The 13,727-nt window shown below is 32.5% G+C and overlaps 1 non-coding gene across 1 annotated transcript; it reads left to right on the top strand.

The window, feature by feature from the left end:
- Positions 1 to 2,051: 2,051 nt before the first annotated feature.
- TRNAY-GUA (transfer RNA tyrosine (anticodon GUA)) lies at positions 2,052 to 2,141 on the top strand. The gene is given in 2 exon segments: positions 2,052 to 2,088; positions 2,106 to 2,141. It is a non-coding gene; the product is annotated as a tRNA-Tyr (tRNA).
- Positions 2,142 to 13,727: the final 11,586 nt, after the last annotated feature.

Genomic DNA, 13,727 nt, shown 5'->3' with positions numbered 1-13,727 from the left:
TTTTAATTTTACTTCAAGTTCATTCAAATTGTAAAAAAACAAATTTGGACATTCTTAGAAGAAAATAAAATAATTAATTATAACCAATTCGGATTAAAAAAAAATACAAGTACTCACGACGCGATAGCAAAAATAACCAACTATTTATATACGGCCCTAGATTCCGATAAAAAATGTCTTGGCATATTTATAGACCTCAAAAAAGCTTTCGACAGCATATCACATAAAAATTATAAGTAAATTAAAATCAGTAGGGATTAGTGGAAAAGTCTTAGCATGGATAACTAGTTATTTATATAAAAGACCTCAACAAGTAAAATTACTCAATCAAGTCAGCGATTCAAAATATAGCGACTTTTCAATACGCCAAGGCACGGTTTTGGGACCATTGTTATTTATTATATATGTCAATGATATATTCAATATTTCCAAATATGGAGACATTGTCTCTTACGCTGACGATACAGTCCTACTACTAAAAGCAAACACCTGGTCAGAACTAAATAACATGGCAAATACAGATATCAATGAACTAAAATTATGGTTTGATGAAAACCTGTTGACTTTAAATTCTAAAAAAACTTATTATTTACCATTTTTCATTAAAAAACAAGAAACACCTAAAGAAATAAACATAATTATCCACTCTGTGAAAAATACAGAAAACCACAAATGCAATAGGTTATGCACAAACATAGAAAGCAAGACCGATATTAAGTACCTAGGCATAACAATAGACCAGCGTTTAAAATGGTCCCCACATATAAATATTCTGAAGAACAGAATAAGGAAACTAACATATATTTAGATGTTTAAGAGATATTTTAAACGAAAAATTACTTAGAACCATATACTTCGCTTTCTGTCAATCAATTATACAATACGGCATTATAGGCTGGGGCGGTACATATAAAAATCAAACTCAAACAATTTACATATCACAAAAACTAATAATAAAAACCATATTAAAAAAACCCTATTCATATTCGTCCGAACTTTTATTCAAACAATTTAAGGTCAGAAAATTAAGTGCATTATACTTCTACCATGCAACATTACAAATTTATAAAAACTATATTCAAAATAAAATTGCACCCTTTAAAAATAACAGAAATCTTAGACAAACGTCAATACTTCCTACTCCTAAATGTAAAAAAACAATAGGACAGTTCAACCATGAATATCTCGGAGTTAAATTTTTTAAATCATTACCAGAAAAAATTAGAAACATGAATGCAAATATAAACGAATTCAAAAGCCACCTAAAAAAGTATTCCGAACAGTTGAACTGAATCGTACCAAATATAAATCAATATAACAACACCCCCATACACACAAGCCCTGCTTATTTACGGGGGTACATAAAATACTTATATTATGTAATTAATAACCGTACTATATTGTGTAATTATATTATGCAATTGTTATATTATGTAATTCGTGTATCTTTTTTTTACTAATAAAAAAAAAAAAATAAAAAGTCGTATGAGTAATCGTCTTTTTTTCCTGACCTAACCTCCAAACGATTCCCCTTAAGAAGAGACGCTATACTGATTCTATATGATTAATGTGAACATCATAGAATGGTGACCCAATAACGCAGACATATTCTAGATCAGGGCGAACCAATGAACATTAAATAGTTTTTAGGGTGATAATATTATTGAAGTCAGAGGTGATTCTAATAATACTATTAAAAAAGTACTTGCTGAAAAACAATAAGAGGATGGGAAGCAATAACAAAAGTAATTGTATAAACATGAATTACTCTACGGTAAATAATTATTTACATGATTATTCATTCGTATACAAAACTTTCTTAAAATGTAAATATACACAACCAATCGTTCGAGTGGTTATGGAATGATGTTTTGCCCTCCGCCTCTCTTTCCATGGAACAATGGTGGCCAAAATGGGAAGGACATCGATGCATTCTGTGACAGTTTCAAAACTTGAAATGATATAATTTTGAAACCATATCTGGGTCATAGATTCAGTAATTTCATAATGTACATCTGGTTAAGTACCAGTATTTGCCTGCTGAGTTCAAGCCTTCGATAGCTCAGTTGGTAGAGCGGTGGACTGTAAAGTGAAAGTATGTAGATATCCATAGGCCGCTGGTTCAAATCCGGCTCGAAGGAATTTTTTTTATTTGCAAAGTTTAAAATTATTTTTTTTACTACATTGTGTATAGTAAAGTAGTAGGGAGTTATTTTAATATAAAATCACATGAATCGTTGCTTTAGTTATTTGTTGACTGCGTATGTAAACCAAGAGTTTTCCCAAAATCTTTATCTTTCAAAATTATTTAAGCATTTTCTACCGTATTATTGCGACAATTCCAACACGGAATCAGAATTATTATTCTATGTTCTCATTCGTCCACAGAATTTGTGAAGTGATTAAACGGATGTTGTTGACATATTGAGCATCAATCACTAAATTAATCAAAATAGATCTTAGTAGAAATTATTTCGGCCAGCAGAACAGCAAATCTGATTGATTGAAGTGCCGAATTGTGTAAATTACCTACATAGATATAAAAAAAGACGGATAAAAAATGAATAATTGCAGATACCGCACTTTAGCGCTAATGCTTCAACAATATCGGAGCTCTATGGAACTATGACACCCCCTGGAGTAAGTGACCAGAACGAAGGATTGAAAAATTACTTACAACCACAAAGAATTTATTTCTGCGGTATCATTTGAAGACAGCATTATCTGAAATCTAAAGTGGACAGGCAGTGGAATAAGATTATTCATATTTTTAAAAACATTGAAAAAGCGCCGCAGGCGAATTTTTCTTCCATGGTTTTCCAAATTGGGGTAGGTATATGGGGTAAGTAATGGGAGTAAAATATAAATTATAATATTCTGAAAAACTGTAAAAAAATTCGCCTTCGATTTTTATTTTTCGTGGAGTCGTTAAAACCAAGTGCTATTTATAATTGTTTCGTGTATTACGGGTGCAGCGAAATTCGAGAACTTTATCGAATATTATGTTAGCAGTTACATACATTATAACAACGCTAGTATAAATTATCAAGAGAAGTGTAGGTTCATAAATTTGAATAAACTTACTTTTGGCAATGATTAATTTTAATTGCCTAACCATACTTTTTGACATCTGAAATCTGGCAATAAAATCCACCTCTTCAAATGATTGGTTCGTGGTTTGAATTCCTTTTTTCCTATATAGATACTCTAAAATTAGTCGATTATCAAAACTCGGGTTGTCAGACATTTTTTTTATTATTTTTTCTCTAAGCAATATTTCGTTCCTTGGTGACAGAATATATCTGTCAGCTTTAAACTCTCAACATTGTTGGGTTAAATAAATGTAACTATTTAGTTAAACTTTATTTAAACGAAGTTGAAACAACCAATTTTTACAAGAAATGATAAAAAGTTACTTTTATTTAACTTTAACCAAAAAGTTGCATTAATTATTTTCGATGCTACTGGCCCTAAGAGATTTGGGAGCGTTATAGGTCAGTTAAAAAAGTGGAACCTATTTACTCACTTCATGTCACATCTAATCATAATACAACATTGGATCTTCGCAGATTTGCCTCACTTCGGGCAAACCAGCAAAACATTTCCATCGGCTTATGTCCTTAATAGTGTTCCAGAATCTGGCATAATACAAAATTGATGTTTTTATAAGTTGTGTACTATTTTTCCACATTGCATTGTAAAGAATTTTGTTTTTATGTTGTTGAGCACATTTAAATGTTCTATGTCTAAAAAAACAAATAGATGCGTAAAAGCACAGCCGGGCGTGTAAAAACCAAATAAGTAAAATTCAAAGCGCAACTCGCAACAAAAAATACCATTACACTGAGAAGTAAACTCGGCCTGGAGCACTGAACAGAAATTCACAAAGAAGTGTGATCTGCACCGATTTGAAAGAACACTGATTTAAATAAGACTTTTTGAATCCTAGGCCCCAAACAATAAATAAAATGTTTACAAGTTTAAGAAAGAATCTCGGTATTTTAAAATATCTGATGGATTTCATCGGAAGTATGGAAATATCAAGCTTACTTCGGTAAACAGACACGCCCATAGCTCACTTCTCTAAGTGACTTGGAATAGTTTGGCGTGACTTATTGGGAGGCGGAGGGTCTTCGTGCGGCACTCTCCTCCGGTTTCTGGTCCCTCGGGACTGGGAGGAGTGAGGTGGGAGGGCTCGCACTCCTAATTGATATTTATATGAGCATTCGATTCCCCGGCATATCGTAAACACCGCCGCCGAATCTACCCCGAATGTACTGCCTTATAATGTGTACAAGTTCATGCAACTTTAAGGAAGAAATACGAATATCAAGGACATTAATGTAATACTAATTTAAACTTAACAGTGAAAAAATGAAAACTTTTGTTGTGGGTCACACAGACAAGCCCAAAACATACCCTTCCTGCCGTTTAATTGCTGAACACACTGAAGAATTAAACAACGAGAAGGGTGTGTTGTGGGCTTGTCTGTGTGACCCACAACACATCCTTTTTGCTAACACTGTCTTATATGATTGGGAAGTTTATGCAATGCCATCATAAAACCAGTCCACATAGTACGAAAGGCGTTTTTGCAAATCATACTTGAGGTGCCCTATCAAAACTACTTCAGACTATGTTTTAAATGCCCTGAAATAATTATATTCAATAAATACTTTAATTTACACATTCAAAATCCAGAATAACTCTATTCACAGTATTCTCATTACAACATATATTATATTCTACAAACCTACAACTTATACGACTTTTGGACAAATAAATATGCAATATTATAATAAAGATACAATGTCAACCACCACAACACGGGCGTGTGCCTAGCTTGGTGGTTTTAACATACCCAAAAACTGTAAAAACCAATAAAAACAATGAATAAAGAAAAAAAAGTTTCAATCTATCAAAGATCAACTGGTGGTGCGCAAATCCTTCGTTCGCAATTGTGCGGGGGGATGCGGTAAATGCGGTGGTGCGATGAAGACTAAGACAAACTAAACAAATTGAATTTTGCCTTAGTGTTTGCAAGAGGAAAATGAGTAGGAAAGGCCAAAGACTTACCCTGGTTTCGTTCTCCTTAGCCGCTGGTTTCTTTTCACTTATCAGCTTGCAATTCCCTTTTAACATTCGCTCACTTAACACAAAAACAAAAACAGTGACATTCACTGCGGTGGGTAAAACGTTTCATCATAATGAATCATAATGAGTTTTATCATAATTATTATTCCTTATAACGGTAGAAAAAGAAGACTTGGCACGATTAAATGAATCAGATACCTGAGTCGGGCCATGTTAAGAGTCGGAATAACAAAATAGTATGTACGGAGACGTTGTATGAATGTGAATAAAGCAAGGAGTGTGTGTCAAGACCGAGTTGTTTGGCGGTCCGTCTTCCCTGCCTACCCCAGCGGGAAATGATGTGATGGTTAGTTAGTTAGTTAGAGTTTTAACGCTATTTAGTATAGCTTTAACAACATATTTGTATGTAAAAAATGAAACCGTTAAAAGTTATATCACTACAATACTTGAATTGACAATATTTTAAAATGTCTTTTAAAACCTAAAAATAAAAATGGTTTTGACTAAGCATTGAACCTTCCTACCCAGTAACTGGAGTCGACAACTCTACCAACCTCGCCAAATGCCGATCGGATAGGACCGAAAATTTATGTCGTTTATTAACTGCTGTAATGTCCGATTTCAGAGAAATGCTTATATGTCCACGTGCGTGTACGTGGTTGTCACAAAAAGTTGACAGAACGCATTGCCATCGACAATGAGTCTGCCGGGATCATTTCCACTTCCAAAATTTGCACTCATTCATTATCGAACACAAAAGTGTACTTCAAACATATGTTTTTAAAAATGTACCCTTCGACCTGAAATTACTTAAAAAAAATGAATAATATAATGAACTACAACTTACATTGTATTACTAAACTTCCTTAATTTTTAAATGTAAGTACGTTAATGTAAGTACGTACGTACATGGCATAATATCTGATGTTAGTAAAAAACATTCGCTGAACTTTGTAAGCGAGGTAGTTGCTCTGCTATTCCTAACCTGTCTCAGGAACAGAATACAGAGAAGTACAAGAACTACAGTTTCATTGGAATTCTGTTGTCACGGCGGAGGTACAGGGCACAGCATTCCTTGTAGTCCTTGTACCTCGGACCGGGTACCTCGTACCCCTTGCCTGGTTCGTACCCACAAGCTGCTCAACCCCGAGGGAGTGGAACAAATGGAAACACATACGTAACAACGAGGACCATTGTTGAAATTTAAAGGGCGGGGGTCGCAATATCTTTCACTTGTTGAGAATACCCTATCAGCTCTCCGGGCACCGTAGACTGGGAGAACGGAGCACGCAGGAATGCAAGGGAAGGAGTTAGAAGCCACACGAAAAGTAATATTTTGTTTTACACTGAAGATTTAAACCGATACAGGTGAGTTCGAAGAAAGCCAACTTTTTCTTACTTTAATGATCACAAATAAAACTTCACCGAAATGATCAAACATTGAACATCTTTCTTGGAAATAATAATGTTGATAAAGTTGTCAAATTCCGCTTAGTACAAAAGCTCTTTAAAAAACAACTCTTGATTTCAATTTAAATATCTAATGGAGAGAAATATTTATTTATGCGTTTTTCCTAACCTTCAAACATAACTTTGGTTAAGAAAAAATGGAACTGTATGCATGCATCTTTTACCATCTCGCCCGACATAAATAGTTTTTCTTGTAGTAATTAAATTAAAACCATGTACTATTTAATGTTTTATTAAGGGTGTAGAAACAAATAACAAAACAAATCACTCACTTCTCAGCTTCCCACTCTTAAGTTTGTCGGAAATCTGGAGATAGTCACAGAGAAAACTTAATTAATAATTAATGTTTTTTGACTAGTATCAAAATAATTATTCATTATTCTTTTAAAATTTAGCGAAAAATATTCAAATTATATTATTTATTTTCATTTCACTTCAAGTTTTTTTTAAAAAGTTTTTCTGTGAGGTTTTTGACACGATATCATTTACTGATAATCTATTCTAGAGATGCAATGAATATTCGACCACTATTTGGTAAGCTTATTCGGCTATTTTTGTCTACTATTCGGCCGAATACCGAAAACCTAATAATTTTAAATAAAAACACATTTCTATCAAAGATTGCTATTTAATAAGAGAGTATTACGTTATTTAATATTTAAAATCAATCAGAGGCAAATTGTGGGCAATAAAAAACAGTGTTTTGCGTTTGCTGGTAGCAGACGATTGCGTTTTTCTTCGTAAACTATACCAGCTTCCGAAAATAGTATCCCACTATAGAAGCTACTGCAAGGTGACGGAAGATAAATTGTCACAAACTTTATTAGGTTCGTATATTGTTTTCCGTTTTCAGACCACCAGTTATAAGGGTTTGCCTTACGTTTGACTTTTTAAATGAAAATCTATCTCTATTATTGCAATTGTACTTTTTTCCATCCCCTCAGTTTGTATTTTGGCAAACTTTCCAGAAACTTTCGTGCATATTCGACGGCTGATATTCGTGAATATTCGGTATTCTGTACGTACATTAAATGGTCTTATGTAACGGTTTGTTCACCACACTTGTAGGAATATATATTCAGCGTTGTTGTATCACTTTGGTGATGAACAGTTTCTTGAGAACATTTTGAAGGTTTTTTTAGAAGATTATAACAGCGTGGGTTTGTTTTTTTTTTTAACATATGTATTGTTTTATTGCCAGCATGATACATATTTGCAAACTTGAACTTCAAATCGAAAGGAAGGTCCATCCTCACCCCCTTTTCTCACCCCTTAAAGAAGAATTTGAGATTTTATTACACAAGTATTGAGGTGATTTAATTTTGCGCCACTGGCGGGTCAGCGAAAAGGAATGGGTCCTCTCTGAAATGAAAACCTGTGATCCCAGCACTGCCCCACACCAAAGAAAAACTTTCACACAATATTGTAATCACCAGCTTTTGGTTATCTTGGTTTAAGTGATTATTGTAGATGATTTTAACACAAATTTTATAGCAAGGCACGGTAAATACTAATCACAGCAACAACTGCAACGACTACAAATGACAGCAACAACTGGAGAATGACACTTGCAATGATTATTTTTCAACTGTGTTTACCGCTAACTAAACAAGTAGTTATTGATCTAGAGCAATCCTCTTTTACTTGAACGTCTTAACAGCGATATATACTCGTCGAATTATCAGGCGGCGAGCGACAATAATTGATTCAAAGATGAAGGTTTGAATCCTGGCTCTGTGATTGGTGGGAATAAAACAATGCTCATGTTAACCAGTAACGAAAAATTATAATAATAAATAAATAAAATAAATTTCCGGCGGTAGCGAAACACGGCACAATACCCCAAAAAAAATCTTGATTAAAATGTTAAACCAAATTGAAATCTTTTTTAATAATAATTACTGATGTGAAGTGTTCACAAACTTTTATTTTTCGTGTTTTGTGTTTTTAAGTTTGATGGCATTTACATCAAATACCCGTTGATTATTACGAAACCGAATTTGGTCTCAAACACCATATGCCTTTATGAATGCAGTGTGCCAGAGCGACCACACATTATTAAAAGTTATATACCTCTCTTCCTCTGGTGCAAACATTTATGATTTTTTTATGTCTGAAAGAAAACGAAAAGATGTTCCTTATTGCCTTTGGAATATTTATACTCGATTCAAAGTAAAAAATCTTAAAAAATTACGAAGTGTATGATTACAAATCGGAGGAATTATTCCGTTGACTATTAAAGTGACAGATAGCTCGGCGATTAAGTTGTGTTTTTTGTCATTATTTCTAAAAAAATGTTATTGTAATGTATTTTTTTTATTATGATTCAATATATTAATATGCTTAGTAGGCAAGTAGGTAAGTAGGTAAAAGCGTTTGCATATTTTAAATAATCACGAATTAACAGCAAGCGCGGTGTTCTAAATAAAAAATCTTTTGTTTACATAATATATTTTATTTGTATTAAGACTTTCATGGACTATTAGAAAATGTTTACGTGCGGTGGAACAAAATGACATTTTAAAGTATAGTTATTTAAAATGTGTACAAAAATATAATAAAATTAACAGTTATAAAATTTTTTAAAAGTGAGTACTAAAAGTCATTTCGGTTTTCGTAGTTGTTATTACACTGTGTTCCCCGTGATTTTTTTTACTATTCACGTTACAAACATTATTTTATTATATTTTGGGATGCAATGATAAAATCGTGCTAAGATTCTACCTCCTTCTTGAGCCAACGTTTCGTGCTTGACTTGCAATTAATTGACTTGCATAATCAGTCTAAACACTGCGGTAAAGTTGTCGATTTCCATCTGATGCAAAGGCTTTTTAAAAAACCAACACTTATTCAAACTTACATTTATTTTAGTTCTTGTAGTAATTATGCTGAAACCATGTGCTTTTCATATATTTTTGTACCGTATTACGTTCAATACATATAGTATTTTTTTAATATTATTTAAAAAAAATTTAATATATTTTATTTTTATTCTAGAATAATGCAAGCCTTCTGAAAATACGTAATTAAAATAAACACTTTAAAATCCAGCAATACACGTCGAGACATTGACTAAGGTAAGGCAGTTGACATTTTCCTTAGCGGTTTATATGATATGATAGGTCACATTCCTAACAATTATTTTTACTGAAGAAAATACCTATATTTGACAAGCCATTGACGGATTTGTCAGTTATTTTTTTTGTTGGAGATTCATTTTATTATTTATGAAGGTAGGAAGTACGAAAAACGTGCGGTTACTGCCAAAAGTTAGTAACTATGTTTTTAGGTTTTTTGGAGGAAGCGATGATTTAATGTTTATGTATTAATAATAATAACATGGCATTTATATGTGCAGAGTTTAGTGTCATTTCACTTCAAGTGCGCTTAAGGGAATATTATAATATGTATAACTGTTCGAAGAACGAACAGGGGTTGGAATAGCCGCACTTTAAAGGGCTATTCCACATAGATAAAGTATAAATGAATTATATGGCTTGTGACAGGCGATGTAAAAACACAATACATAACGTTAATTCACAATCAACTTACCGGGAGGAGATGGTGAAATCTGCATAGTGAGCATCATCTGTCAGCACTGGGACGTTTAGCGTGGTTGTTAGCACTCGTTATTTTAGATTAAATTGCGATAAAAATACGTCTTATGATTATTCCGATTAGACAACCGGCGATCGAGAGTTGACAGGACGAACCGTTTTTGTGCAACTGCTCGGCCCACGGCCTCCGTGGATCCAGCTGACATGTGCGAAATTTAAACTATACAGTTTAAATTCTGACGGTACGATTGGCTAGTACACAGCCTGTCAAAAGCAATCAGCGTTACATAGATATAAGCGATGATTTTAATGTGTATGGATTATAATATTATAAGTTTGGGTCCCTTCTTTTTATGTCCTTATGTAAGTTTAAAAAAAATATTTTTTAAACTTTATATAACTTAATGTAACTTTATTTTTTCATAATTAACAGACAAGAAAAATATTTGTAAAAGTTCTTAAAAAATAAACATGTTTGTTTTAGAAACAACGTTTTAATGTTTTTTTTATTTAACATTATTTCCCGAAACCATGACTTCATAATGAAGATCATACTTTAAAATTGACTTTGTTCCAAAACATGTTTTTGTAAGTTACCAACTTTTGGTAGTAACCCCACGAAATTATATATATAAATATATATTGTCTGTATAATGTGTTTTTCCTGTTTTGTTGTTGATTGTTGAAATTTGTACAAAAAAGCTTTATATACTATGGTACTAAACTCCACAACAAAATCCCACTCTCATTTAAAACTCACGACAATATTATAAAATTTTAATTTCAAATAAAAAGCTGGATACAAAACATAGGGATATCAAAAATAGAAAGAATTCCGACCTGAGGGTATCATTCTATTTGTTACAAAAAATGAAGATAGTAAAACATTGATTATTATTATTATTATCTCCTCCCCTTCCGCCTTCACTACGCCAATCGGGGATGTGATAAAAATACTGCTAGCTTCTGAAGTACCTACTGGTTCCAGAAGCTTCGGAGTACTTGCGTCTCTTCTATATTCACATTGAAAATATGCGGTTTTTGACCTCCTAATTTCGAAATATAAAAATCGTGATTAAAAATTTTCAGGCCTGGCGTAGAATTTCATATACTTCGTTCACAAGTTATTCGTTAAAAAATGCCCTTTGCTAAATCCTTTAAAAGCACGGTGGGGTACGTATCTACCTGTGTACGCATTTATGACATGCCAACAAAACAAATGCCCTTTGCTAAATCCTTTACAGGCGCGGGTCGGGTACGTATCTACCTGTGTACACATTTATAATATGCCAACAAAACAGGATATCAAAAAACGTTAAATGACGAAATTAAAATTTCTGCCCGGTTGTTTGACAAACAAAAAGATCCAGAACGGAAAAAGTAAGTCCTTTATATTATGATTTTTCCGCTTGTGTCACGAGGAAGGTGTTTAATTACAAGGGGACTCCATGTTGACGGTTCAACAGATAAAAAAATTATGAAACTCTGGTATCTCGAAAAATAAAACTAAATTTAAGAATGTTTTAGTAATGCTTCCAAACCATTAAACGTTGTGTTAGTTGCACATTGAATAAAGACTGTAAAATTTCTGCTTCAAACTTTTAGTAGTAAAAAAAAATTCTAACTGGCTGCGAAAGAGCTGGAAACGTCCCATTTTAGTGTCACACGAGGTTCCCGTCTTGAAAAGGTATGGTTATTTCTGATATTTTATTTTTGACTTGACTGTTACCGCGTTAATTTAGCAAGAATTCCGCGAAAGTGATGTTTTCTAATTACATGAATGCATAAATGTATATTTAGATAAATATAAATCCATGAAATATACGTTAATATTGCGCTAAATTATTTAAATATATTTTTTAAATTTTTTATTCTATAAACGAAAAGTGAGGAAGAAACTTCTTAAAGATTACCTAAATAAAAGGAATGTGTTAAAAAAATTACGTACGCTCCACAATTTTTCGTTAATTTTTTTCAACCGCTTTCCTGTTCGAAATTCATAAATTAATATTCCAATTTTTTAAAATTAAACTTTATTTGAACTATAAAAGTTTAGTTTAGAATTATTAGTATTATCTTTTACAATTATGCGTACATAAAATTGATGGGTATAACCATCAAAATAAGTTGAAGAAAAAGTTGTTCCTGTTACATATTTATTTATGTAAATTTTAAGATTTATAAAAAAAATATACTTGTTTACTTACAACTTCACTTCCTTCAAAAAAATCGATGTCTCAAATCTGCCAGGCTTCCCGTGACGGCTATTTTTGTGTCGAAATAATGTTCCACCGTATATTATGCTATTCCAAGTTTTAATCAATTAGTCAAATATTTTTTGTTGTTGTTTGTTTTTGGGGTGTTATGCCGTGTTGCGCTAACTCCTTCTTTATTTATTTAATTAGTCAAATAATTTATTTTATACGTCATTTTTATAACTATATTTTTCGATAGTATCTATATATATTGTTTTTATATTCTTTCATATTCGTTGATAAAAAAATATGTAATAAGCAATTGGTATTTTTAAATCTCCAAATCTTGAGTGAGTTGAAAATTAATGCGTTTACCTTAAATTACACGTATAAAAACTGCGTAAAATTTCATGATGCCAGATCACACTAAAAAGATTTTTGCTGCTATTTATCATAAAAAATACTGTCTATCCTAAATTAAACAACCTGTAAGCAAATAATATAACTCTACAAACAATTTCGAGTGATTGAAAATGGGGACATTTTGGTACGTAACCTTTTGTGGATGTAGTTAGGGTATTAAAACTTTCATTGAATCCATTTCAATTGTTGGCTGACAAAAGTATTCCGGAAAGTTCTCTAGCGGAGTGGATCTGGGTACTGGGCAGTGGCGTGCAAGGTGCAGTGCTTACAGACTGAAAAGCTGTAGTCTACCTTTAAATACTAAATCAGAATGTTTAAAAAAGGACAAAAAAAAAATCACCACATATTTTCATGATGGAGGGGTCTCCAACTTCATCTTTATCTAAACACCCTATCTTTTGTAACTTTGCATGGATGATACGTACTTTAAATACAACTATGTGAATGCCACTTTTGTTTTTGGTAATGAATTAATGAATTAATGCTAATCTAGGAGCTGGAAATTAACCCATTTTCAGACATCAGTTGAAACTCGGCAGATAGGACTCGTTGTGGATGACAACGTATTTTATCAACTGTTGTTTTTCTATATATACTGAATGATTTTCACTAACGTCAGATATTGTGCCATGCAGGATAGATTTTCCGCAGTAAAATCAGCGACCACAAATAGCAACGTACTTACATTAAGTAATTATTATGGAAATGTTTTAAGACAATGTAAGTTGGTGATCATGATTTTACTACGAGCAATTTTTGGTAGAAGTGTACATTTATAAATACATTTTTTATGTTCACTTTTTTGTTCAATTTTATGAATGAATGCAAATCTTGGAAGCGGAAATGAACCCACTTCAAATCATCTGATCAAACTGCAACTCGGCAGATATACTCATTGTCAATGGCAATGCATTCTACATATTTGCATTTCTCTGAAATTCTATTACATTATAGTAGTTCATATACAAAATGAATGTCGGTTCTACCC

The sequence above is a fragment of the Hesperophylax consimilis genome, chromosome 31, assembly GCF_061612785.1.
Source record: "Hesperophylax consimilis isolate HC1 chromosome 31, BYU_Hcon_1.0, whole genome shotgun sequence".
NCBI lineage: Eukaryota > Metazoa > Arthropoda > Insecta > Trichoptera > Limnephilidae > Hesperophylax > Hesperophylax consimilis.
This window is presented reverse-complemented; position numbering and strand designations above follow the sequence as displayed.